This window comes from Halichoerus grypus, chromosome 2, assembly GCF_964656455.1.
Source record: "Halichoerus grypus chromosome 2, mHalGry1.hap1.1, whole genome shotgun sequence".
NCBI lineage: Eukaryota > Metazoa > Chordata > Mammalia > Carnivora > Phocidae > Halichoerus > Halichoerus grypus.
The window spans coordinates 47,345,845-47,368,859 of NC_135713.1; the positions used below are offsets into that span (position 1 = coordinate 47,345,845).

Here is a 23,015-nt window from a genome sequence, read left to right on the forward strand (position 1 = left end):
ACAGATTTTTCAGCTGTGAGAATATGAGCCTGAATCCAAAGATATCCATTATGTCACCAATGGGTGAAGACTGCCTGATGAGAGAACCGATCAGGCAGAAGGTAAGTGGAGAAATAGAGAATCCTAGGTCCTTGACAAAGTTTGAACCCCTGAAACAAGACACATCAATGTGCCCATAAATTTCCTTTTGAGCTTAAACCAATTTGTGTAGGGTCTTCAGTCATTTGGAATCAAAAGACCCCATGTTCTTAAACCTAGAAAGACTTCTATATAGTGGTAATTCAGCTGAATGACTAAAGTTTTTCCAATATATAAGAATTTACACAATTATCTGGCCCAGGTACCTGCTTCACAAAACACCTGCTTCACCCTAACCTTTCAATCATTCAGCAAGTGGCTTGTCAATCTATTATACTTTAGGCATGTGGGAATTCTGCTAGGCTCTGGGGATAAAGACAAATAAGGCATAGATCCTACTCATAAGGACCTGACAGTTTCAAATTTTAAGCAAAAGAGGTATTATTTAAATTACTATTTAAAGATAAGGCTATCGGAGGCCAGAGAAGATAAAAGACTGTTAAGTAATATGAAGGAAATAGAATCCAGGTTTTCTAATAAAAAGTTCTTTATGTTAAACAATATTTCCTTTCTGATAAATGAGGTTAAATGTAATCCCACTCATTCATTTTTATTCATTCATTTCTTCATCAGATATAGCAGGGGTCAGCAAACTGTGGCCCATGGACCAGATCCAGCCCACCACCCATCTTTGTAAATAAAGTTTTATTGCAACACAGCCATACCCGTATGTTTACATATGGTCTATGGCTGCTTTCACACTACAATGGCAGAGTTGAGTAAATGCAACAGACACTGCATGGTCCACAAAGCCAAAGATATTTACTATCTGGTCTTAATACAAAGAGTTCACCAACCTTTGAACTACATATTGAATTCATGCTATGTGCCATGCACTGTGCTAAACACTAAGACAGGAATATTAGACCAGTCATTCTTGTCCTCAATAACTCACAGGCTAGTGCCTCCTAGTGGGAGACAAGCAAGTTAACAGACAATATAGCATGTTTTGATAGGGAAAGGACAGAACAAACAGTATGGGAGTGTTGAGAGAAGATTCCTAGCCCAGTCTTGAAGATGGAAGAAGAGAATCAAGGACACTTTAAATATAGACCTCAAGGACAATGGAGAGGGTTGGGATGTCATGGAAAGAATTTCAGGCAGAGTAAAGAGAGTGTAAAATCTCAGTGGTGGTAACAGTGAGGTATTTTAGACTAACCAAAGAATTTCAGCTTCACAGGTCTTTATTATAGTATTTAAAAGTAAATGTGGAACTGGGGTGCCTGCAGGGCCCAGTCAGTTAAGCATCTGACTCTAGATTTCTCACAACCATCTCACGGTTGTGAGATTGAGCCCCAAAGTGGGCCCTGCACTGGGCGTGGAGCCTGCTTAAGATTCTCTCTCTCCCTACTCCCCCTGCCCCTCCCCCTCCCTCTCTCCCTCTTAAAAAAAAGTAAATGTAGAACTTAAATGTTCACACACACACACACACACACACAAAAGCAAATGAAGAAACAGAATAAAACAGTGCTATGTGGGTTGCCTGGGTGGCTCAGTTGGTTAATCGGCTGCCTTCGGCTCAGGTCATGACCCCAGGATCCTGGGATCGAGTCCCGCATTGGGTTCCCGGCTTGGTGGGGAGTCTGCTTATCCCTCTGCCCCTCCCCCCAACTCATGCTCTCTCTCCCTCTCTCTCTCTCTCTCTCTCGCAAATATAAATAAATAAAATCTTTAAAAAAGAAGAAGAAAAACAGGGCTATGTGTAGACCAACACTGAGACAATGTAGTGATCTGAGGATTATGATTAGTGTGCGTGTGTGTGTGTGTGTGTGTAAATTTCTCTATGGCTGGATGTCAAATCAGGAGGGAAGAAATGGAAGTGCCTTGTAAGAAGGCTGAACACAGGCCAGGGGCAGATCATGAAGGGCCTGATAAGCCACATGAAGGAGGGCACTGTCTGAGGGCAAAGAGGAATCCATCTTCTATGGATGATTACTGAGCTTGACAGTAAATCCATAAAATAAAGAATTCCACAATTGGGAGCATTTTCATCAAAATGTGCCTAGAACTAACTGGTTGTAAGATCTCTATATCTCCTCCAGCTTTGGCAGGTTAAGACTACATATTCTCTTAGGTCAGGAAATGACTTCAACCTGGGAGGGAGCTATTTTCTGAGTTCTTTTACTGGGGGTAGAAGGGTAGCCTCCCTTGCTTATTGTCAACCATGGGAGTCCATTTAGCAAGCTTCCTCTCACTCTATGACCCCTGCATCAGCTTCTTTATTTTTTGTGATTTCCTGTGGAATGAGAAATCACACTACCTGGGTTCCATCTTGCACACATACCAGCTGTGTGGTTATAAGCAAATTACTCAATGTCTCTGTGCTTAATTACCCTTCTACAAAATGGAGATAGTAGTACCTACATCTTGGATTGCTGTGAGCACTAAATGAGATGGTCTATGGGAAGCATTTAGCAGAGTGCCATGCAAATAGTGAACCCCCAACAAATAGTTATTATTCAAGTAGTAGTATTCAGGGAGAGTTAGAAGAACACAAAAGACAGAATGACCTATTATAGTGGACATATCTTGTAGTTACCTGCTCTGCATCCCTTCCTCTGTGGAACCAACCCTTTTTCAATCTATATGGATCCAGTCTGGCATACCCTACCAGTAGGGTAGCCATATGCCTTAGGTATAACCATTCATTTTAACCCATTCCCTTGTGGGGATTGATACAAGGCAAAGAAAATAGACTGGTTTACTTGGAGAAGTTGGTTCAATCAGAGACATGGAGAACCATGGAATCTTGGAATCTTAGGGGAAAAAACGGCAAGTAAAGGATCACTAATTTACCCATTAATACAAAGCTTGATATATGTGGTCTCACTTCTGCTTGCATACTTCCTTCCAAGTAGTCCATTCTACTTCTGTGTAGCCCCAGTTGTTAGGGAAAATAGAAAGGAATTAATAGTCACGAAATTGTGGCTATGTGTTAAGCACTGTGCTAGGTGTTGTTCACATATTATCTCAACACATCTGCAAAAAAAATTATCTTTTGCACTACACATACAAGGAAAGAGGGATTAGAAGATATGTAAAATTTAACTTAAAATATAGCTGTTATTCTCTAGTATGTTAGAGCTTATTTGAGGACAAGAACAGAGGTTCACTAATATTGCCCCAAAGAAGAGCTGACTCATGACACGGGCACACATGGCCTGGAATCAGTACCCCATCAGGAATCTCCAAGGCATCACTTGCTCTACTCTTCTCTTGGGTATCTCTGCCTCTCTCTGAACCTCTCCCCATGACTAGCTTCCTCATGATTTCAACTCGCTCATGGTCTATATCATATATTCCATCCCCAAATCCTCTCTGTGACCCTCAACTCAGCTCTCTGAGCTCACTGACTCATTCTCTCAATTCTAAATTCCAGATTTCTGAAAGAGAACTCCAGTCCCACCAGTTCTCATTTTCCATGGTAGGCCCAAGCTATAGTTCGTTGGCAGATCGGTAGTTGGCTACCTTAGGATCAGCCTTGTCCATGGGGAGAAAGATCCTGTGCAGAACTCAATCATCCCATTTGCAATTTGGGAAATGGGAGCTATGAATGAGGTATAGTCCCTCAGAAGTGGCTGAGGTAGACAGGCAATAAATAAGAACTCTAATACAAATAAGAATAAGAATGTGCATATGAGTCGGTCACCAAAATAGTCCATTGAATCACTTGGGAATCCATTCAACTGTGAGTAACAGAAAATCCAATTAACAGAAGCCTTAGCATTTAGGGTATTTTTTTTTTCCTCTCATAACAAGAAGTCTGGATGCAGGTAACCCAGGGATTCAAAAATATCATCAAGGACTTGGGCCCAGGTTGTTTTGTCACAACATGATCACAGGAGGGCTGATATACTTCCAAACATCAAATTCATCTTTGGGAAGGGGAAAGGAGAATCATAGAGGCTTTTACATCATTATTCCTTGACTTTTATTTGGGAAGGGAAGCCCTTCTAAGCAAATTTCCCCTAATAACTTACTATCTAGAATGAGGCCACCAGTCAACTCTCAAATCCATCCTATGACATATTTATGACTGGTTTAGAACAATTAGGTCCATGTGCTGAGCTTGGGGTAGGGACCTGGGGTCTCTGAGATCAAGAGATGGAATATGCTGGTTTCCTGAAAAAATTAAAGAAGGATATTAAGAGAAGGAAAGGCTGTTCGTTGAGCAACAGACAGTATCTTTTTTAACAGAGCATTCCTCCAGGACAAGGGACCATGTATACACACACCTTGCAGCTGGACCCATGCCAGGCATCTGACATATAGCTAGTTCTTGTTGAGTGAATGAAGGAATGAATGAATTAATTAATTACTATTTTGACTCATTAAAGGGATAAACTAATAACAAAGAAGAAAGAAGACTAGGGCGGCTGTCCGGAGATGCAAATATTTCAGAAATCTCCATGAGAACCTTGTCTTACCTCTCTGAATCTCAATTTCTTCATCTGTAAAATAGGATTGAATAATCTCTTCACCATAAAGTTGATTTGGGGATTAAATGAGACCATTCCAAAGTACTTGGAATCATAAAGAATTAGGAAGGTATTGGTTTGATTTATAAGCTATGGAAACAAAGATAGGAGGAAGCTGGCATGAGTTAATTGGCCTTTGAAGTCATCCTCACAAATAGAAAAGGAGAAATGGTGCCTGGGTGGATACATGTTCTGACAGGTTCAAGAAGTCACTGTTACATGGATTTTACCCTCTAAAGATAAAAGAGAGTTTCTATCTGAATAATATGGAAAGTGCTGAAATCTTGGAAACCCAACTCTTGTTTTTCTGATAAAACCAAAACTTGGATTAAGAAATTGAAAGTGGAAGAATTAGATGTAAAAAATGAAAAAGTACATCATTCAATTTCCCTGGGGCTATCCTAGTTGGCTCAAATATAAAGAAATCATTATTTCCAGGTCACATTATATTGCGGAACCTCAGATAAATATAACTGGCGGCTTTGGACAGTTGAGTTCAAGTTGATTTCATATAGCTTAGTGATAGTTTTTGCTACAGATATTTCAGTTATCTTGCAGGCCTATGGTGGAGTAGCGTGCCCACCCTCAGGATGTTAGGTATGGTCGCATCACTTGATTGGGCCAGTGCCTGTGGGCAGAAGTGTCATGGGTCATTTGGGAGTCTATATGAATTTGCATACAATTCACTATTTTCCCTTCCCCCTGACAGAGCAACTGGCTCTAAATAGTGTAAGTTCCACAATCCTGGGCCCCTGAGTGAGAATGACATTAAGCCGGAACCCCTCCCTCAATGACATTCACTGAAAGCCAACAAAAACAAATTTTTATTGTTCTAAACCAGTAAATTATTTGTTTAACTGCAGCATCATATAACATATCCTAATATCACCTGAGCTCTATGGAAACAGCAATGAGGAGTGGTAAAAAACATTCAAGTGAGACAGTCCACAATCAGAGGCTCTGACACTTACTAGCTGCATGGCTACCATTTAATCCTCTGTAGCTTTGCTCTTGTTCCTGTATCAGTCTAGATCTGTGGTTCTCAGATTTGGCTGCACTTAAAATCACAAGAGAAACTTTTCTTAAATAAATAAATAAATAAATAAATAAATAAATATTTTATTTTTTAAATATTTTATTTTTTTTAAGATTTTATTTATTTATTTGGCAGAGAGAGACACAGCAAGAGAGGGAACACAAGCAGGGGGAGTGGGAGAGGGAGAAGCAGGCTTCCCGCAGAGCAGGGAGGCCAATGCGGGGCTCAATCCCAGGACCCTGGGACCATGACCTGAGCCAAAGCAGACGCCCAATGACTAAGCCACCCAGGCGCCCCTATTTTTTTATTTATTTATTTGAGAAAGTGAGAGCAAGAGAGCATGAGCAGAGGGAGGGGGAGAGGCAGAGGGAAAGGGAGAAGCAGAATCCCCACTGAGTAGGGAGCCTAACATGGGGCTTGATTCCAGGACCCTGGGAAAATGCCCTGAGCCATAGGCAGACACTTAACTGACTTAGCCACCCAGGTGCCCCACAGAAACTTCTGAAAAATATGCCCAAGTTCTACCCCAAACATTGCGATTTTATTGGTCTTAGGTGGAACCTAGACATTAATATTTTTTTAAGCTCAAATGTGCAGCTAGGTTTGAGAACCACTTGTCTAGGCTTCCTTAATTTTACGTAACTGGTTCATCTTTCAACACTCGGACTGAATCCTCTACAAAAAGTCTTCCTGAATTCAAAGGTCTCACTTGAGCTTTGGTGGCAAGTTGGGCATACCTTATCTCTGTAATTAGAACATCGTAGTAAGGTTATCCACGTCCAGATGTACTTTCTAAATGGAGTGTTAGATCTCCCAGAACACAGGGACTATACTAGAATCTTCTTGTGCTGGCACCTCATGTCATACTATGTATCAAAGTGTGTACCCAATAAATGATTATTTATTTAAGCAGAGAAAAGACCACTTGATGAAAATTAAGAAACCATTGGTTGTCCTTGAGAAAACAGCTCTAAGAGAAGGGTGGAAGAAATAAGTAATCATTCTACATTGAGAAGTGGATGTGAAGGTAAGTTTGGTTATCTATTTGAGGATGTTGTCTTGACACAAGAAATAGAAAGACAAATGATGGTGGTCAAGAGAATGGGTTATTTTTAGGATGGGCAAAAAGCAGGTTTTATAGCATTGGGAAAGATACCATTCAAAGGGGGAAATGTGTTTCTGCAGAAAAGTTTAATTTTTGTTAGTCAAAGATTCAGAAATAGAAGAAGGAGTTGGGGGGCGGGGAAAGCACCGGTGTACAAAATGTCAAGAGTGGTTATTTCTATATGGTGAGATCTGGGTGGGATGTTTTCTTTCATTTCCAGCAGATGCTCAATAAGTATTTGTTCAATGAATAAATTCTCTTTGTGTGAGTGAGCGTGTGTGTTGCTTCACAGGTGCAGAGTGGAGTTCAACATACAGTTTAAGACAAAACAACTTCACGGTCTGTTGTACCTCCTCCTATTTTCTCTGCTTTCTGCATAACTATGCCAGGCTTTCTTTAATGTACTGAATAAATGTCACTGCATATGTAAGTATCCTTGAAAGATGCAGAGTAATGCTTTGTATGTTATTTTTTATCAAACATCTTGCTATAGATCTCATTCTGCTTCTCTTTTTTTTTTTACTTAACCCTATGTTCTTAAGATCTGTGTTACTATATGTACATTAATCTTATAGTTTCTAATTGGTGAATATACCCTTGTAGGTATATCCCCCGTTATACTCATATATTCTCTTAATGATGACTACCTAGTTTGCCTCCAACTCTTCAATAACACACACACACACACACACACACACACACAAAAATATTTCAATGAACAATCTCTTACATATCCCTATATGGACCAGAGAAAGGATTTCTTAGGGGTAGATATCCAGGAAAGGGATTGTTAAACCATAGGCTAGCCACACACTTAATTTTCATAAGTACTGCCAAATATCTCTCTAAAACACCTGACCAGTTTTACTCCTACCAGTTGTGCATGAGAGTCTTGTTTGTTTCCCCACATCCTTGCTAACAATATCCCTCCTTTTTTTTTTCTTTTTTTTTTTTAAAGCAGGTCACAGCTCCACACCAGAGAGTCATTTATTAATGGTCTAACCAGAAGAAATAAAATGGAAATCTGGAGAAAAACAAAGGTGCCAACAACAAAGGGAGACTTTTTCTCCTCCACAACAGAAACAAATTCTGAACCTCCTATAACCTGAGCTAAAGAACCAAGATTTGCACATCCAGGCAAACATCTGGGCGGCTCTGGGCCCTACTCAGAAGCAGCTGGCTTCAGCAAGGGGAGAGTAACCATATCCCTCTTTATAATTTTTGCCAAGCTGATGAATGTAATGAGCTACTTTGTTCTCTTTAGATTTCTTTTACTACTATGAGTTTAGTCATCTCTTCACATACTGGTTAATTGTTTTATGTTTCTCCTTTAGTGAACGGATTTCTCTTATCTTTGCCTATTTTTCTAGTGTGTGTGTGTGTGTGTGTGTGTGTGTGTGTGTGTGTGTAACGTCATCTCTAAACGTTAAAAGCAATTTTTCTGCTCCATCATCCCTCTACCAATTTTGTCCATTGAGTACTTCACTGAACTGAAATCCTTAATAATGATTTACTAAAATATATCAAGCTTTATCTTTATGACTTCTACTTAGGGGGACTTTTATTTGAGAGTTTTTTTTTCCACTCCAAGATTACTACAATATTTGTGTATAGCTTTACCACTAATTTTATAGTTTGGTTTTGCAATTGGTCTCTAACTGGTCTCCCTCCAGATCTCCATTATACATGATATGAGGTAGAAATCTAACTTTATTTTTTCTACGTAATAAGCTAGTTTTCTCATTACTTTCTCCTAAAACTCCAGCCTTTCTTCACTGGTTGGTGATGCTATCTCTATTGTATGCCATGCAGAATATTAGGCAGATAAATGTATGTGAATATGTGTGTGTTCTTTGTTATTTATTCTGTTGCATTTGGGCTTTTTGTTGGTGTTCTTGTTCTTGTGCCCTTATCACATTATTTAATATGATGGCTTGGTAACAGGATTTAATTTTTTTTTTTTTTAAAGATTTTTATTTATTTATTTGAGAGAGAGAGCACATCATGAGAGGGGGGAGGGTCAGAGGGAGAAGCAGACTCCCTGCCGAGCAAGGAGCCCGATGTGGGACTCGATCCAGGGACTCCAGGATCATGACCTGAGCCGAAGGCAGTCGCTTAACCAACTGAGCCACCCAGGCGCCCAACAGGATTTAATATTAAGAGGAGTGGTTTTGATCACTCCCATTACTTCAGTTTTATTTTTATTTATTATTATTATTTGCTATTTTGTATTTTATACTTCCATGGAAATTCTAGAATCAATTGTTGAGTGCTTAAAAAGATCCCGTTAAGAGGATGGGGAGGGCGCAGTGAAGGTAGTCAGAAGGCACAAACTTCCGGTTATAAGATAAATAAGTTCTGGGATATAATGTACAGCATGGTCACTGAAGCTAATAATACTATATTGTATATCTGAAAATTGCTTAAAGAGTAGATCTTAAAAGTTCTCATCAAAAGAAAAAAATTGTAGCTACATGAGGTGATGGATGTTGACAAAACTTATTATGGTCATCATTTTGCAATATATACACATACCAGCTTATCATGTTGTAAACCTAAAACTAATACAATCTTATATGTCAGTTATATCTCAATAAAACTTGAAAAAAAGACCCTGTTGAATTTTTATTGGAATTGGCTTAAATGACCTGATTTTTTAAAAAAGAATTGATATCTTTACAAATGTTAAATCATTCCATTCATTAACTTAGCACATCAGGTTGTCTTGTGTTCCTTAATAGAGTTTTCATTTTTTTTCATAAAGGTCTTGTGCATCTTTAATTACTACATACTATATGCTTTTTTTTTGCTAATGTGATTTATGCCTTATTTTTATATTTTCCAGACAGTTATTGCTGAGATAGAGATTGCTGTTGACAGCTACTTTCTACTTTGTATTCAATTAACATGGATTACTTTTTTAAAAAATTTATGAAACAAAAAGAGGGAAAAAGAGTAATATGAAAAGTTTGCCTTTGTAGGAAAAATGCTATTTTTTCCTCTAAAACAGGAAGGAAGGAAACAAGAAAGGTTAAAGATAGAGAAAAATGTAATGGATTAAGTGAAGGAAGTTGAACAGATCATTTCTTGAATTGAAATAGTCCTGAGAGGTTTAAACCACATCCCCTAAAGAAAGAAAATATTTTTATGTTAGAAAACCCAGTCCAGTCATGGTGATCAAGGAGTTAGTAGGGAAACAACTCTTTTCAAAAAGACTTACAGAAGCCCAAAATTGAAGGACTAGACCTTCAAAGGAAAAGAAAACAAGATCAAAATGAAATCAAAACATTATATTCTCCACCTACTTCCCCATCTATAAAATGAGGAGACTGAACTAAATGATATTTAAACTTCCTTCTACCTCAAGTTTCTGAAAATATTCCTTTTAGAAAATGAAGCATTGGGAGTGGAAAAATAATTTTAAGTGTGAATTAATCTCCTCTACTGCCTCTCCTCTTCTACCGTTTTCTCTGGCAAAGAGAATTTTGAGAAGAATTATTCTCTATGGGAACTCAAGGGGAGTAAGTGTAGTTCATGTGACTGAACAGAGACAATTTGGGAATGGCTGCTTTTAGAGAGGAACTGGATTATTTTTATCACTGTCATTTTGGCAGATTACTGAATTGGCTCTTCCCTGCCATCAGCTCTACCCCCACTCTAATATTGAAGCTCTTTTCTTTTTTTTCTCTTTTTTTTTTATTATGTTATGTTAGTCACCATACATTACGTCATTAGTTTTTGGTGTAGTGTTCCATGATTCATTGTTTGCGTATAACACCCAGTGCTCCATGCAGTACATGCCCTCTTTAATACCCATCACCAGGCTAACCCATCCCCCCACCCACACCCCTCTAGAACCCTCAGTTTGTTTCTCAGAGTCCATAGTCTCTCATGGTTCGTCTCCCCCTCCAATTTCCCCCGCTTCATTTTTCCCTTCCTGCTATCTTTTTTTTTTTTTTAACATATAATGTATTATTTGTTTCAGAGGTACAGGTCTGTGATTCATCAGTCTTACACAATTCACTGCGCTCACCATAGCACATACCCACCCCAGTGTCTATCATCCAGCCACCCCATCCCTCCCACCCCCTACCACTCCAGCAACCCTCAGTTGGTTCCTGAGATTAAGAATTCCTCATATCAGTGAGATCATATGATACATGTCTTTCTCTGATTGACTTATTTCACTTAGCATAATACCCTCTAGTTCTATCCACGTCATTGCAAATGGCAAGATTTCAGGGTTTTTTGATGGCTGCATAATATTCCATTGTATATATATCACATCTTCTTTATCCATTCATTTGTTGATGGACATCTTGGCTCTTTCCATAGTTTGGCTATTGTGGACATTGCTGCTATAAACATTGGGGTGTATGTGCCCCTTCAGATCACTACATTTGTATCTTTGGGGTAAATACCCAGTAGTGCAATTGCTGGGTTGTATGGTAGCTCTGGAAAACAGTATGGAGGTTCCTCAAAAAGTTGAAGCTCTTTTCAACTGGCTCCGTGCATTTTAAAGGTTTTTCTCACTTGGGCAGAGAAGAGGAAGTGGGAGAAGTGAAACTTCTGGAGTTGCATTGTTAAAGAAAACTTGTTCTTCTCAGACTCTTTGCTGCCAAATTTTTACTCCAAGTTCCTCTTTTGTGAGGTAGGAGGGATATTTTCATATTCAAAAAAAATATTTGAGACAATGTACAAAACCTACCACCTGAGTGTCTTGCATAACAGCTATTTCTTCACTCAGATGTGTTCTGTTTCTCATTTCCACAGCGAGCCCAGTCCCCTCACCAACATCTCTAGGGTAACTTGGAAAGAAATCAAAGTCATGCTTTTGAAGAACAGCAAATCTGAAAATCAAACAATTCATCTCAAAATGCAAAAGTACATTTTGCAAATAGGTGGAGATACAAATAAATTCTTAAAAATGAATAAAAGATTATTGCTAATAATAGCACAAAATTGAATATAACCGATTGTCATGTGCCATCAATATAAAAATTCATACTGCATCATCAATATAAAGATTCAGCAACCTCTGAAAAGAATGTTGGAGGTGTATATTTATTGTTGTGAAAAGATCTTCAGGATAGAAGTGAGGAAAATGATCTTCATGATTGAATGTGGTAATCAAGACACAAAAGATTACATACAATCTTAACTGTCTTTGTAGGAAAAAAAAACACACACACAGGTAGAAGCCTGCACAATGATATAAAAATCATGAACAATGGTCCCCTCTGAGCAGAGGAAACAGGTAATTTTGGGCTCCTTTTTCTTTACGTATCTATATGTTTAAATTCTGTGTAACAATTAATTTATATTCTCACATTAAAACAAAAGATCCAAAGAGAAAGAAAACATAAAAAATGAAAAGGCAATGAACACCAGATATCTATGTCTTAGTCTTAGCAAGTCCAAAGTTTAACGGCAGAGAAGTTTGAGTAAAGCACCAAACTTTCCTTGTGCCTTAGTTTCTTATCTGTAAGGTAGGAAAAGCTGCCTTCCTCTGGTACAGAGTTTTTGTTATGCATCAAATCTTCCTGCAAAACATCTTCCTGCAAAAAATTAGCACTAAGTTAAATGTACACTTGCCAAAGACACAGCAATTCCACTCTTAGGTATTTACCCAAGAGAAATAAAAATCTGTCCACACAAGTACATAGTGCCTGTAATATTCCCAGTAATCAAAAACTGGAATGTTCACAAAACAAAATGCTAGTCGGCAATAAAAAAGAGGAAACTACCGATACATACAACAACATTGATGAAACTCAAAAACATGAGGTCAGGTGAAAAATCTACACACAAAAGACTATATACTGTGTCATCTGTATGAGATTCTAAAACAAGGCAAAACTGTAGAGATAAGGAAACAGATCAGTAGTTGCTTGGGGCTGGAGAGGAAGGAAGGGGACTGCCTGTGAAGAGGTCCACGGGAACTCACTGGAGTGATGGAAAGCTCTGTATCTTGAATGTAGTGGTGGTTACATAAATGTACATATTTGCCAATAGGATATATGGTTAAAATGAGTGAATTTTATTATATGTAAATTATACCTTCATTTAGCTGCTTTTAAAAGCACATAGCAGAACTTAAGGGGAAACACTATCCAGCCAAGTATGTAAAAATACATTGTAAAATGTAAAGCCCTATGGAAATGTAAGGAATTTTTCTTAAGTTTATTTCTCTTAAAACTAAAAAAAGCACAAAGAAACTACCTTGGAATATATTCAGCTAATGACAATTTCCCTTTGATAAATGGGGGAGTGGGTGTAAGCAAAGAGAAAAAAGAATAATTGTTGTCTGTTCCTTTTTCTTTTCAGCAGTGTTAAATTTTACATAACAGTTCAGGGGAAAAATATATATCCTTTAAATTATTTTAATTCTTTTCTCTGCTAAATACTTAGTTGGAAAGTAGAGAGGAGAAAAAACATCCTCAGTTTCAACTCCAAAATCTGCCATTGGAAACCTCCAAAACTGCCATTGGATGTCACATATTTGGAAAACCTTCACGCTCACATTCTCTGTTTCTAATCACACTTTAGAGAAACGGACTCAGAGCTGTGAATTACTTGCTTGAAGACTCATGCTAGCAAGTGGGATGAGCCAGATGCTTCCACGTGCTTGGAGCCTGGACACCTGGTCACCACGCTACCCTGCCTCAAAGAGAAGCTTTCTGCAGAATACATATACAGTAAGAACCAATGTGGGTCTGGTGAGGGAGTCTGGGAGGAGGAAGATTTCTGGAAATAAGAAGTGCGAAAGGTTGGGGGGTATACAAGGAGAAGGAGCCCAGAGAGGAAATGGTGAGGCCTCCAAAGTCAGGTCCTCCCTTCACAGCTGTGGCCTGGCTGTCCTCTGGTGCCCCTTACCGTGGGCATGGGGGAGGGGTGCCCACATGACACAGCCTGGACTGTGCCTAGGGTGACTGCCCAGTGTGTCTCAGTCACGGGGTGGGGCATTCATGTGCTGAAGACTCCCTGAATCTCTGGGTTGAAAAGGAGCAGCTAACAACCCTACTTGTTAAACTGGGGGACATTTACATTTTGTTTCTAATTTGTCTTGTCTGCCTTCTTTCCCAGGTTCTGGGCTCCTGATGTAAGAGGATCCTGAAGCCAGGCATGTGTCGCTTGGCTTCACTCTGGAAGCACTGAAGGACCTGCAGGAAGCCACAGTTTATACCCACTTTATAGCATTTTATTTCTGGGGTGCAAATTTAAATTATTTATTTAAGTTTTTAATTTTTTAAATTTTATTATTTTTATTAGTATTTAAAATATTTATTATAAGATGACATCCATTGGTTTTATATTAGTATTATCACCAAATAATGAATGATCATTATGTATCTCTCTTTTCTTTATTTCCTACAAAGGAAAAACAGGACAAATAGCTTATTGATCCCACCACTAATCGATACTGTTGTGATGTAGATCCTGCCATTCATAATCACACAGGGCATATCTTAGCTTTGGTGATCAGCTTTTTTCATTTCTTGCAATATGAACATGCTCCATATTCTCAAATTTTTATTTAAATGCTCTTTTTACTGCGTATTTTTTAATGTCTTCAGTATTGATTGCCCACTATGGGTATGTCATAATTTATTTAAATAAGTCTCCTTTACTAGATAGTTAAGTTCTTCCCCTCAGTGTTTCACTGTTAGAAACAGCACTTTAATAACACCTCTTATGAAGTATTTTTCACAAAAATATTGAAACTGGATCTAATCAAGCACTTAGTGTAACTTCCAGTTTACAGGAAATGAAACAATTTGAAAAGTCCACAAGGTGGGACATTTCAAAGAACAATTCATCTAGTTTTTCAACAAGTCAATGGCATGGACAAAAGGGAGTAGTCACTATTCGAGATGAGAAGAAACTAAAAGACAAAAAAACAAAATACATTCTATAGGTCTTGTTGGGATACTAATTTGGATGAGTCAATTATAAACAGACACTTCGGGGAAATCAGGAAATTCAAATATGGACCAGTATATATACATATACATACATACATACATACACACACACACACACACACACACACACACACACACACAAAGATGAAGCAAATGGCAATCATGGAACTGAAAAATACAATAAATACAATAACTGAAATGAGAGCTTGACAGATGGGCTCAATACTAGAGTGGAGGTAATAGAGGAGAAAAGCAGAGAACTTGAGGACAGATTAATAGAATTTACCCAATCTGAGTGACAGAGAGAAAAAAGACAAAAACAGCAGCAACAACAACAAAAAACAAACCCAGAGTCTTAGCAACCTGAACTATTAAAACAAAAGAGTTAACATTCATATCATTGGAGGTCCAGAAGGAGAGGATAGAAAGAGTGGAAGTGAAATAATGGGGAGAAATAATGGCCAGAAACTTTTCAACTAGGCAAGAAAGAAACATATATTCAAGGAGCTGAGAAAACCTCAAATAAAAGAAATCAAAAAATCATTCCACACCAAGAAAAATCATAGTCACATATCTGAAGTTAAAGACAAAGAAAAAAATCTTAAAAGCAGAAGAGAGAAATGACTCATTGCTTTGGGGGAAAACACTAATTTGAGTGACAGTGGATTCCTCATTTGACCCATAGAGGTCAAAGGAAGTGACACATTTTCAAGTCATAAAGAAAAGAACTGTCAAACATGAATTCTATATCTGGCAAAAATACTTTCAGGAACAAAGGGGAAATAAAAACATTCTCAGATGAAGGAAATTCTTAATTAATGTAGAGGAACTATTTAAAACAATTATGAGTGGGAGGAGGTGAAGGGAGATTAAGTTTCTATACTTCATCCAAACTGGTAAAATATTGACACTAGTAGACTGTGACAAGTTATGCATATATTATGCAATACATAGAGAAACCACTAAAAATCTATACAAAGAGACACACGCAAAAACATGACAGATCAATCAGATTGGAACTCTAAAAAAAATTCAAGTAACCCACAAGAAGTCAAGAAAAAGAAAAGAGAAAGAAAAACAGAATAAATTTAAAAATGAAACATCAAATGGGAGACTCAGGTCTTAATGTACCAATAATTTCATTAAATGAAAATGGTCTAAATACCTCACTTAAAAAGAGAGATTAGAAGAGTGGATTAAAAAGCATGATCAGTTTATAAGCATGATCAGCTGTCTATACTTCAAGTGTACACAGATAAACAGGTTGAAAATAAAAGGATAGAAATATACTATTATGGGCTGAATTGTATTGCCCCCAAATTCATGTTGATATATTAACTTCCAGTAAGGCAAAATGTAACAGTATTTGGCAATAGGGCCTTTAAAGAGGTAACTAAGTTAAAAGGGCCATGGGGTTGATCCTAAGCCAATATGATTAGTGTCCCTATAAGAAGAGGGAATAGGACACAAAAATAGAGGGATGACAAAGTGAAGACACAGTAAGACTTACCAGCCATCTCTAAGCCAAAGCGACCTTAGAAGAAACCAAACCTGCTGATACCTTGATCTCAGACTTCTACCTTCCAGAATTGTGAGAAAATATACATGTATATATTTTTAAAGATTTTATTTATTTATTTGAGAAGGAGAGAGAGAGAAAGCATGAACAGGGGGAGGGGCAGAGGGAGAGGGAGAAGGAGACTTCCAACTGAGCAGAGATCCTGACATGGGGCTCAATCCCAGGACCCTGGGATCATGACCTGAGCCATGAAGGCAGAAGCTTAACTGACTGAACCACCCAGGCACCCCAAAAATTTATTTTTTAAACCACCCAGTCTATGGTATTTTGTTATGGCAGTTCTAGCAAACTAATACAGATACTACCATGCAAACACTAATGTAAACATTAATCTCAGAAAGCATGAGTGGTTATATTACCATCATATAAAGTACACTTCAGACCAAAAAATATTACCAGAGGCAGGAAGGGACAATGACCCATCCAGCCAGACATAGCAATCCTAAATGTATATGCATGAAACAGAGCTGCAAAATATGTGAAGCAAAAACTGACAAAACTAAAAGAAGTAGAAAAATTCACAATTATAGTTGGAGACTTCAAGACTCCTCTCTCAATAACTGAAAGAGTAACTGGACATAAAATCAGCAATGATATAGAAGAATTCCACAACACTACAGCCACCAGGATCTAATCAACCTTTATAAATGCCCCTCAATAGCAGAATACACATTTTCTTCAAGTTATCACAGAACATATACCAAGATAGACAATATCTTGGGTCATTAAACAAACTTCAACAAATGTTTAAAAATTGAAATCATCTAGAGTATATTCTCTGTCCACAGTGAAATCAAACTAGAAATCAGTAACAGAAAGCTACCAAGAAAATCTCCAAGCACTTGGGAACTAAACGACACACTTCTAAATAGTCCATGAATCAAAGACGATCTCTCAAGGAAGTAAAAAAATATGCTGAGCTGAATAAAAATCATGCTGGAACTTGTGGGACACAGCTAAAGCAATGTGGAGAGGAAAATTTATAGCACTAAGGCATACATTAGGAAAGGAGAAAAATCTCAATCAGTAATCTGAGCTTCTACCCCAGGAACTTGCAAAAAGATGAGTAAAAGAAACCTAAGCCAAAAGAAGGAAAAAAATAATAAAGAAAGGAGCAAAAATCTATGAAATTTAGAACAGAAAAGCAATAATGGAAATCAATGAAACAAAGAGCTGATTCTTTGAAAGAACAGTAAAATTGACAAACCTCTAGCAAGACTGACCAAAAAAATGTAAAAGGAAAGAAAAACAGAGAAGACACAAACTACCAATATCACAAAAGAAACAGGAAACCACTGAAGGCCCCACAAAAAAATAATAAGGAAATACTAAGAGCAACTCTACCCAGATAAATTTGACAACTTATTTAAAATGGACCAATTCTTTGGAAAATACAAATTTCACAAGTCACCCAATATGAAATAGATAATTTGAATAGCTCTCTAAGTATTAAAGCAAACTGAATTCATAACTTAAAACTTTCCCCAAAAGAAATCTCAGGGCACCTGTGTGGCTCAGTCAGCTAAGTGTCCGACTCTTGGTTTCAGCTCAGGTCATGATCTCAGAGTCCTGGTATCGAGCCCCACATCAGGCTCCATGCTCAGTGGGGCGTCAGCTCAGGATTCTCTCTTTCCCTCTCCCTCTGCCCCTTCCTCCATGCTCTCTCTCTCTCTCTCTCTCTCTCATACATAGGTAAATCTTAAACAAAAAAAATCTTAAAAAAAAAAAAGAGAGAGAAGAAATCTCCAGGCCTGATGATTTCATTGGAGAATTTCACCAAACATTTAAAGAAGAATTAATATCAATTCTACACAATATTCTCAAGAAAATGGAAGAAGAGAAAACTCCCAATTCATTTCATGAAGCCGGTATTACCCTGATACCAAAACCAGACAAAGACATACAAAAAAGAAATCTATGTACCAATATCCCTCAAGAATATAGACACACAAATCTTTAACAAAATATTAGAAAGTAGAATTCAGCAACATATAAATGGAATTACACACTATGACCAAATGGAATTTATTTCAAGGGTACAGGACTGATCAACAACAAAAAAACATCAACCAATATAATCCACTGAAAAATCATATGACCACATTAACTGATGGTGTGGCTCATAATACTGTATTGCATACCTGAAAGCTGTTAAAAGAACCTTGAAAATTTTGTAACTATGTATGATGACAGATGTTAACTAGATTTATTGTGGTGATCATTTTGCAATATATGCATATATCAAACCATTACATTGTGTACCTGAAATTAATGTCATTATTAATATAAAATAATGTTAATTATACCTCAATACAAAAAAAGAGAACCCAGAAATAAACCCATATATATATATGACCAATAAATTTTTTGACAAAGGTACGAATGCAATTCAATGGAGAAAAGATACCCTTTCAACAAATGATGCTAGAACAACTGAAATCTATAGGCAAAAAAAAAAAAAAAAAAAAATGAACCTCAACCTAACTTCAAACCTTATACAAAAATTAATCGTTAAAATGAATTTTGGTCATGAATTTAAATATAAAACATAAAACTATTAAGTGTTTAGGAAAAATTATAGGAGAAAAATCTTCTGGATCTAAGGCTCAGCAAAGGCTTTTCAGACTAGACACTAAAAGCATGCTTCACATAAGGAAGAATTGATAAATTGGACTATATCAAAATTGTAAACATTTTCTCTGTGAAAGATCCTGTTAAGAGGAAATAAGATAAGTTACAGACTAGGAGAATATATTTGCAAACCACATATCCAACAAAAGACTAGTATCTAGAATGTATGAAAAATTCTCAAAACTCAACAGTAAACAAAACAAAAAATTGCAATCACAAGATAAACAAAAGACATGAATTGAAATTTTACTTAAGAGGAGATACAGATGGCAAATAAGCACATGATAAGATGTTCAACATCATTAGTCAATAGTGAAATACAAATTAAGACCATAATGAGATACCACCATAACCATCAGATTGGCTAAAATTTAACATGGTGACACCACCAAATACTGACAAGTATCCAGAGACACTGGATAACCCATCATTGCTGGTGAAAATGTAAATGGCACATCTGCTCTGTAAAACAGTTTGGCAGTTTTAAAATATCTGATGTGGAAGTAGGTCCAAGATCTATTTTAAGTAACAAAGCAAGTTACAGAACAATATGTATAATTTGATCCTGTTTTAAAAGTAGGTCCAAGATCTATTTTAAGTAACAAAGCAAGTTACAGAACAAAATGTGTATTATATGGATATTTATATTTGCATTTGTTTAGAGAAAGTTTGGAGGGATATACAAGAAACTGAATAAGGGTTACCTCTTCATTGCAGAATGAGAAAGAAGACTGAGGAAAGTACTTTTTCCAGATGTGATTAGAGGAAGTCTCTAGAGCAGCAATATTCAATAGAACATTCAGTGATGATGGAAATGTTTTATACTGTGCTTTCCAGTAGGGAAGCCGCTAGCCACATGTGGCAATTGAGCAATTGAAATGTGGCTAGTGTGACTAAGAAACTGATTTTTTTTTTTTTTAAGTAGGCTCTACACCCAATGTGGGGCACGAACTCACAAGCCCAAGATAAGAGTCACATACGCTTCCGACTGAGCCAGCCAGGCACCCCAAGAAACTGAATTTTTAATTTAATTTTAATTAATTTAAATTTTAAACAACCATATATGGCTAGCAGCTAACTTATTGGACAGCACAATTCTAGAATCAAAACGGATGGAATCACATCCTGTTTCTAGAACTTTCTAAGTGTCAGTCTCTGAACTCAATTTCTTCATCTGTGGAAAGGGATTTTCTGCTACTAAATTGTGTGTAATCTGCTCAACACTCCACTTCAAAAAACATTGATAATATAATTATCACAACTGGGTCTGAAGCTAAAGAGAATCTGACTGTAATAGAGATTTGGGGCTCTCCAGTAAATGGGGAATAGATGTCAAAAAAGAAGCAAGTGCTACTAGGTTGAGTCCTGGGGCACATTAACACTTAGGGACATAGAAAAAACGGATCCAGCCACAGATATTAAGAACAAACACAGAACAATAGGAAGAAAATCAGTATAAATGGTATCGCTCCCTGAGAGCAAAAGGAAGAGAAAGTTTTAAGAAGTATGGTTTAGATAGTGGGGTCAAATGCTACCAAAAGGTCAAGTGTGATAAAGATTAAGAAATAGCTTCTGCACTCATACTGAACTTTTGCTTAATGGCTTCATTGGAGGACTGGAGCCAGAAGCCAGATTGCATTAGTTTAAGGGGTAAATAGGAGGCAGGGAAATGGACATTTGGAACAGAAAAGTTTGGCTCAGAGGTAAAGGAAAGAGAAAGAAGAGTTTGCTAAGGGGTCAAGGGAAAGTTGCTAAGGGGTCAAGGGAAAGTTGTTAGGGGCTTTTGTTTCTTATGCTCACAGGCAGAGGGGAAGGCTCCAAAAGAAAGCAAAAGACCAGAGATATAGATAAGAATGGAATGTACATATATCAAGACCTCTTATAAAGTTCTCATAGTCATGGTCCTTGTTCAAAGCCCAAACTAAATGCTTTTCCACTAAGATCAGGAACAAAGCAAGGTATGCCCTCTCCTTTTCGACATCATACTGGCAGTCTTAACCAATGGAAAGAGACAAGAAAAAGAAATAAAAGGTATATAGATGGGGAAGGAAGAAATAAAACTCTTTTGTTCACATGTGACGTAACTGTCCACATAGGAAATCCCAAAGAATTGCACCCCCCCCAAAAAAAATTCCTGGAATAAGCCATCACAGCAAGATTGAAGGATACAAGATTAATATCCAAAGTCTATTGCTTTCCTATATATCAGCAATGAAAAATTGGAACTTGAAATTAGAAACATGAAACCATGTATATTAGTACCAAAAAAATGAAATACTTAGGTATAAATCTAACAAAATTTGTATAAGATATATATGAGGAAAGCTACAAAATTGATGAAAGAAATCAAAGAATTAAATAAATGTAGAGATATTCCATGTTCATGGATCAGAAGACTCAGTATTGTTAAGAAGTCAGTTCCTCCCAACTTGATCTAGACACTCAATACAATCCCATCAAAATCCCAGAAAGTTATTTTGTAGATATTGACAAACTGATTCTCTCTGTATAGAGAGAGGCAAAAGACCCAGAGTAGTCAACATAATATTGAAGAGCAAAGTCGGAGGATTGACACTACCCAATTTCAACTTTATTATAAATCTACAGCAATCAAGAGAGTGTTCTATTAACCAGAGGATAGAAAAATAAATACATGGACAAAATAGAGAGCCAAGAAAAAGAACTACACAGATAACAGTCATCTGCTCTTTGACAGAGGAGCAAAGGCAATTCAATGGAGAAAGGAATGTTTTTTCAACCAACGGTGCTGAAACAACTGGATATTCGTGGGCAAAAAAACCAAATCTAGATGCAGACCTTATGCCCTCAAAAAAATCCTCAAAATGGATCATAGCCTGAAATATAAAGTGCAAACTATAAAACTCCTAGAAGATAATGTAGGGGAAAATCTGGATGACCTTAGGTATGGCAATGACTTTTTAGATACAAGACCAAAGATATGATCCATGTAAGGAAAACAATGATAAGCTGGACTACATTAAAATTAAAAACTTCTGCTCTGCAAAAGACGCTGTCAAGAGAATGGGAAAACGAGCCACATATTGGGAGAAAATTTTTGCAAAAGACGTATCTGTTATGACCAAATGCAAAATGCAAAATATACAAATAACTCTTAAAACTCAACAGTAAGAAAATCAACAACCTGATTAAAAAATGGTCAAAATATCTGAATAGACACCTCAGCAAAGAAGATACATAGATGGCAAATAAACATATGAAAACATGTTCAACATCATATGTTATTAGAAATGCTAACTAAAACAATGATGTTGCTACATACCTACTAGAACGGCTGAAGTTCAGCACCAACTGCTGGCAAGGATGTGGAGCCTCAGGAACTCTCATTCACTGCTGACGGGACTGCAAAATGGCCACTTTGGAAGACAGTTTAATAGTTTCCTACAAAACTAGACCTACTCTTACCATGCAATCCATCAAATATGTTCCTTACCTGCATGTGAATATTAATAGCAACTTTATTCATAGCTGCCCAAACTTGGAAGTAACCAAGATGTCCTTCAGTAGGTCCATGGATAAACAAGCTGTGGTACATCAAAACAATGAACTATTATTCCATGATAAAAGAAATTAGCTGTGAAGGCACAAAAAGAAATAGAGGGACCTTAAATGCATACTGCTTAGTGAAAGAAGTGAATCTGAAAAGACCACATACCATACAATTCCAACCACATAATGTACTGGAAAACGTGAGACCAAAAAAAGGTTAGTGGTTGTTCCAGGTTTGGAGGGAATGAGGGATGAAGAGGTGGGACATAAGGGCTTTTTAGGGCAGTACAACTATTCTCTATGATACTATGATGGTGATTCACGTCCTTATACCTTTTCCCAAACCCACAGAATGCACAAAGCAAAACATGAACCCTCATGTAAACTATGGACTTCAGCTGATAATGATGTGTCAGTGCTGGTTCACCAGTTGTACCAAATGCCCCACACTGGGGAGAGCTGTTGATGGTGGAGGAGAATGCGTGTTTAGGAGAGAGGAGGGTGCTTATATGGAAACTCTCTGTACTTTCCGCTCAATTTTGCTGTGAGCCTAAAACTGCTCTAAAAAAAAAAAATAGTCTATTGAGAAATGTGT

At 37.3% G+C, this 23,015-nt stretch overlaps 1 protein-coding gene across 1 annotated transcript in view; it reads right to left on the reverse strand.

The window, feature by feature from the left end:
- The window catches only part of TIMD4 (T cell immunoglobulin and mucin domain containing 4), a 59,984-nt gene extending 39,990 nt beyond the window's left edge, over nt 1–19,994 (reverse strand). Inside the window, exon 1 of the mRNA XM_078066785.1 lies at nt 19,597–19,994. The gene's annotated coding sequence lies outside the window, so the exon portion shown is untranslated. The remainder of the gene's footprint in view (nt 1–19,596) is intronic.
- Nucleotides 19,995–23,015: the final 3,021 nt, after the last annotated feature.